The sequence below is a fragment of the Octopus sinensis genome, linkage group LG7 (genome assembly GCF_006345805.1).
Source record: "Octopus sinensis linkage group LG7, ASM634580v1, whole genome shotgun sequence".
NCBI classification, from domain to species: Eukaryota; Metazoa; Mollusca; class Cephalopoda; order Octopoda; family Octopodidae; genus Octopus; species Octopus sinensis.
The window spans coordinates 6,060,442-6,067,178 of NC_043003.1; positions in this window are offsets into that span (position 1 = coordinate 6,060,442).

Below are 6,737 nucleotides of genomic sequence, written 5' to 3' on the forward strand. Positions count from 1 at the left end.
TAGTGGCATTTGATGATATCTGGTGGTGATGGTGGTGGTGGTGGTGGTGGTGGTGGTGGTGATAACTGTAAAGATAAACACAGACACTGCAACAGAATAAATAATGGCAACAACAACCTCAAATGTCGTCATAAGAAACAACAACAGCCACAACAATAATAAGAGAAGTAGACGGAGCAACCTTGTATGTGGTCACTCGATTTGCTAGACATAGTAGAGAAATAAATTGCTCTGTAATTCAAGTGAAGTCACATGAAAGCCACAAATAAGAAGTGCAATGCCTCGGGCCCTTTTGGGGGTCTGAAAGGCACGTGGAATGGGGTAGGAAAGAAGATATTCCCGAGTGTATAACTCCAAGAAAAAAACGCTCAATTGACCAACGTGTGTGAGACGCCCGTTTCTTGACCGGTTGAGATTCCTTTTGTCAACCAAGTGTAAAAGAGGTTCTAACCTTCTCCCAACCGACACCATTCCTGTCCTGTCGAAGCTCTGGTAGTATAAGAGACATGGCCGCGAATGCCGTAGGAGTGTATCGAACTCAGTACCACAACTCGTCAACTACACAAGCATGGCTGAGCATAATTACAGTATTTCTGAATATATAGTGGGGTGGGCAAGACATGATTGTATTTGTTCAACGATCCTGCTGTGATGAGGAAGTCTGCTGGATGAGGAATTTGCTGGAGGGGGAATAACCTGGGGCTGTACAATAAGCAAAACAAAAAAAAAACCATTTACGTTGACCACAGACCAATCACTTCCACAAAACGCAGAAGCCCTGCCTTCGTAGGGGCCACTTCGTGCTAGAAATATCAGCTAAATCTCACACAATCACATGTCTTTTAAGAAGGAACAGTACTTATTTCTTTAATACCCACAAGGGGCTAAACACAGAGAGGACAAACAATGACAGACAAAGGGATTAAGTCGATTACATCGATCCCAGTGCGCAACTGGTACTTAATTTATCGACCCCGAAAGGATGAAAGGTAAAGTCGACATCGGCGGAATCTGAACTTAGAACGTAGCGGCAGACGAAATGCCTATTTCTTTACTACCCACAAGGGGCTAAACATAGAGGGGACAAACAAGGACAGAGAAACGGATTAAGTCGATTACATCGACCCCAGTGCGTAACTGGTACTTAATTTATCGACCCGAAAGGATGAAAGGCAAAGTCGACCTCGGCGGAATTTGAACTCAGAACGTAACGGCAGACGAAATACCGCTAAGCATTTCGCTCGGCGTGATAGCGTTTCTGCCAGTTCGCCGCCTTAAAAAGGAACAGTACCTTAGATGTTTTGTTACAGATAAACAAAAATAGGTGTGGTAGGCATGTCTGGGATGCCCCGATTGCAAGTTTCGGTTTTGTTTGATTATTAGGGCTTGCCTGTGGATTAACAACGCCACCAACAACAACAATGAAAATTAAAACAATTAAGACCAAGTGCTAATTAACATGGCAACGTACACAAATATATTAAATTTACTTGAAATAGTAGCTAATTTACCCTCAAATCGCCTAGAGTGTCTTATACGAATGAAAGGCAAACATAGAGATCACAGTCGTAGATGCCATTGAAGAGGGGGGATGGTCACACTCACACACACACATACATACATACATACATACATACATACAGACAGACAGACAGACAGACAGACAGAGTGACAGACAGACTTGTGTGCGTGTGCTGTGTGTCTGTACGTTTTTCGGTCTCTATATATGTATGTGTACGTATGTGTCCGCCAGGCTAAACGGCATCAATGAAGAAATCAACTTTAGCTGTAAAAAAAAAAAAAAAAAAAAAAATTAATTACATACAACAACAACAACAAAAGCAACAATTGAAAAAACAGTATTTTTATAATAGCGTCAATGACATCAGCAGCAACAACAACAACAACAACACATAGCTACAGCTAACCAGCTTAGTAACAACTTTATATATACCGACGATATCTGTTATGTCTGTCATTTAGCGTATATATATGTGTGTATGTATATATATATATATATATATATATATATATATGTATATATATATATGTATGTATGTATGTATGTATGTATGTATGTATATATATATATTTAATAATATCAGGGTAATAAAGATTTTAGAATTTTTTTTACTACCAGTGGCCTAGCGTGTAGAAAAATTAGTCAATAGGCTATATATTATTCATATAAATACAGTGTACATTTAAACACATAAGAGGTATCCGTCATAGGGTCCCCTTCACGCTAGAAGGAACAGCTAAAGACCAAACCACTATTAGGGATACAAACTCGGTGTTTTTAGTTTTCATTCCCTTCGAGTTTTTATCCCTAATAGTGGTTTGGACTTTAGCTGTTCCTTCTAGCGTGAAAGGAATCCTATGACGAATACTTCTTATGTGTTTAAATGTAGACACTATATATATATATATATATATATATATTATATATATATATATATATATATATATATATATGGGTGTGTGAGTGTGTGTCTGTGTATCCGTATTCGCTTTTCGATCTTACACATTGGTCATTTAATAACTTACAGATCAATATTTCAATATAATTAGATGCAACCCAAAAATCAATACCAAACTTCGAGATGGTTCCCAATAAAGATTCATATCTAAATGTGAAATTCCGGAATTGGCCAAGCAATGGGAATCCTGTTCTTTTTCATCCCTTTATTATGTGCGGTTAAATTGCTGCAGTATCCTTTTTTCTTTCCTTCTAGTTTAGTTAAAAAGGGAGTAAGTCGATTACAACGCCCCCAGTGCACATCTGGCAATCATTTCATCGACCTCGAGACGATGAAAGTGAACATTGACCACGGCGAAATTTTAACTCAGAACTTAAAGTCGAAAGAAATGCCGCTATGCTTTTAGTCCGGTGTGCAGATGACTCCGCCAGCGTGTCACCTTAAATTGTGACACTGTTTAATTGCGCCACAAGGCGACCAGCTGACAGAATCGCTAGCAATGCCGAACAAAATGCTTAGGAGTATTCCTTCCGGCTTTACATTCCGAGTTCAAATTCCACCCATTTCTTTACTACCCACAAGGGGCTAAACACAGAGGGACAAACAAGGATAGACACATGGATTAAGTTGATTACATCGATCCCAGTGCGTAACTGGTACTTATTTAATCGACCCCGAAAGGATGAAAAGCAAAGTCGACCTTGGCGGAATTTGAACTCACAACGTGACGCAGACGAAATACCGCTAAGCATTTCGCCCGGCGTGCTAAAGTCTCTGCCAGCTCGCCGCCAGCTCTAACGTCTCTGCCATCTCGTGGAGTTCAAATTCCACCGAGGTCGACTTCGCCTTCTATCTTTTCGAGGTCGATGAAATAAGTACTCTTTTTTGTATGTAAAGTAGAAAGAAAGAAAGAAAAGGGAAAATGCTGCAATTTAACAGCCAAAAGAATCAAGAAAATGAAGCGTGTTGCTATTGCATGGCCAAAGCCGGAATTTCGCAGTTAAATATGAAGCTTTATAAGGAAGCATTTCAATGTTTTCTTTGTGTACACAAAAGCAATCAGGGAATCGCGTTCGGCCTGGGTTTCTCAATGCTTTAAAGCACCGTTTGTGCAATTTGAATAGTTCGCTGCTTTTGATATCTCATCGTATCACGTGACAACAAACTAGTGTCATTCAATGTGATTAGATACTAAACTATATGTTATTGTAGTGAAGATGTGCTGCTTGGTGGATAGGGACATTCTACTCATGATCTGAAAGGTTGTGTGTTCAATTCCCGGTGACACGTTGTCCTTGAACATGACACTGTAGTGCAAGTTGCCACAGTCCACTCAGCGGATCTTTTCGCTTTGACCGGCAGATATTGCATTCACCTCAATAGACGTTATTGATTGGTTGAAATTGCCGAAATGCAAGAAATTAAACAACAATTAGCTTACAAACTACAGAATTTTCTCAAGAAAGCCAAGAGAAAAAGATGTTTTATGTAACACATTCTACCAGTATACGAAGTTTAAAAGTGTTTAGTTTCAAAGAAACTATTTTAAAAATCTGCCGGTCAAAGCGAAAAGATCCCACTCAGCTGGCGAATAAGGGGCTGTTACCCGTATTTCATTCTGTGTCACTGGGAATCCCGTGTCAAAGGTATGCGTGCCTATCAAGTGCTCAGCCGCTTGTACGTTCATTTCACGAGCAGCTTCCTCCGTACCTTGAATCAACTGGAACACACGACGTAGTGACCAACGGTGAGCTATTTGTAAATTATTAATGAGCGCAGAAGAAAGAAAATTACTGTTGCGGTGTCACTAAGATTCGAACCGTCAACTTCGAATGCCATAAGGATTCAATTAGACTAAATACTGATCACAATGCGACATTCAATTGAACGTAACGCGTCTAAACTAATCATGACACAAAGTGAAGTCCTGTAAAACATAGAGAGCGTGTTTAGGGTTCGGTGAAGAGGTATGTAACAGCGTGACTCACTCCTTACTCGCTCAAACCATGGGCCAGTAAATGCCGCAACATTCAACACAAGGAAGTATGAAGGACTTGAAAATAGTTACCCTAATCTTTGATATTTTTCGTGAATGGTTTCAGAGATTCTGAAGCGATCTAATATCCACTGCAAACGGTTAGTGCTGCCATCTAGGATGCATCCTAATGTGCAGCACACTTGGAGACAATTCTCAAACGAGGTGAATATTCGGTAAATTCAGATTTTAATGTAGACAAATGAGGACTATATATATATATATATATACTCTTTACTCTTTTACTCTTTTATTTGTTTCAGTCATTTGACTGCGGCCATGCTGGAGCACCGCCTTTAGTCGAGCAAATCGACTTATTCTTTGCAAGCCCAGTACTTATTCTATCGGTCTCTTTTGCCGAACCGCTAAGTGACGGGGACGTAATCACACCAGCATCAGTTGTCAAACAATGCTAGGGGGACAAACACACACACACACACACACACACACACACACACACACACACACACACACACACACACATATATATATATACAACAGGCTCCTTTCAGTTTCCGTCTACGAAATCCACTCACAAGGCATTGGTCGGCCCGAGGCTATAGCAGAAGACAATTGCCCAAGATGCCATGCAGTGGGACTGAACCCAGAACCATGTGGTTGGTAAGTAAGTATATATATATATGTATGTATGTATGTACGTATGTATGCATGTATGCATGTATGCATGTATGTATGTATGTATGTATGTATGTATGTATGTATGTATGTATGTATAAGGCGTAGGAGTGGCTGTGTGGTAAGTAGCTTGCTTATGAACCACATAGTTCCAGGTTCAGTCCCACTGGGCAAGTGTCTTCTACTATAGCCTCGGGCAGACCAAAGCCTTGTGAGTGGATTTGGTAGATGGAAACTGAAAGAAGCCCGTTGTATATATGTATATATATGAGTGTGTGTGTATGTGTGTGTATATGTTTGTGTCTGTGATTGTGCCCCAACATCGCTTGACAACCGATGTTGGTGCGTTTACGTCCCCGTAACTTAGCGGTTCGGCAAAAGAGGCCGATAGAATAAGTACTAGGCTTACAAAGAATAAGTCCCGGAGTCCATTTGATCGACTAAAGGCGGTGCTCCAGCATGGCCGCAGTAAAATGACTGAAACAGGTAAAAGAGTAGTAGAGAGTATATACATATATATATAATATATATATATATATATATATATATATATATACATTTTTGAAAAGGAATACCAAAAGTGGGACAAGAACGCAAAACATCCCGACAGACGATACAAAGAAAACAAGGACGGATCATTCGGAGTTTTCTTTCTTCAGTAGAGGTCCAGATTACCTTTGCAATTTCGACTGGTTGTACTGGACATTGCTCCATTCTCCATTCTCCAAACTAAGCTAAGAGCGCTACATTCCTTGGAAGAAAGCAGTGAATGTATACGGAAACAAGGACGTAAATATCGGAGAAATGGTACACAAATACAAATGCAAATAAATGTCAATAACAACAGGTGTCTTTCGACTACATGCATACATACACACACTCATACTCACACACACGTCTGGATTTTTAAATTCCATCTACCAAATCCAGTTACAAGACCTTGGTTGATCCGCGGGTATCATGGTGCCAAAGGTTCCTTGCAATGAGACTGAACCCGGAACTATATTGTTGGAAAGCAAATTTCTCGGGCCGACCAAAGCCTTGTATGTGAATTTGGTAGACGGAAACTGAAAGAAGCCCGTTGTGTGTGTGTTTGTGTGTCTGTGTTTGACCCCCTAGCATTGCTTGACAACCGATGTTGGTGCGTTTACGTCCCCGTAACTTAGCGGTTCGGCAAAAGAGACCGATAGAATAAGTACTGGGCTTACTAAAAGAATAAGTCCCGGGGTCGAGTTTCTCGATTAAAGGCGGTGCTCCAGCATGGCCGCAGTCAAATGACTGAAACAAGAAAAAAGAGAAATATATACACATATACAAACAGATATATATATATATATATATATATATATATATATATATATATATATATATATATATATATATATATAATTGAAAAAAGAAAGTGAGAGTGGATGTTTATTTCTGCGGGTGTGTGTGTGTGTGTGCGTATGTGTGGTGTGTATAAAAATACACGCAATTACATCACAGACTATAATCAACTTTAATAGTTAAGTAATTACTAAAAAGAAGACGAGTTTCGATATATATCGAAATTCGTCTTCCTTTAAGTAATTATTTAACCATAT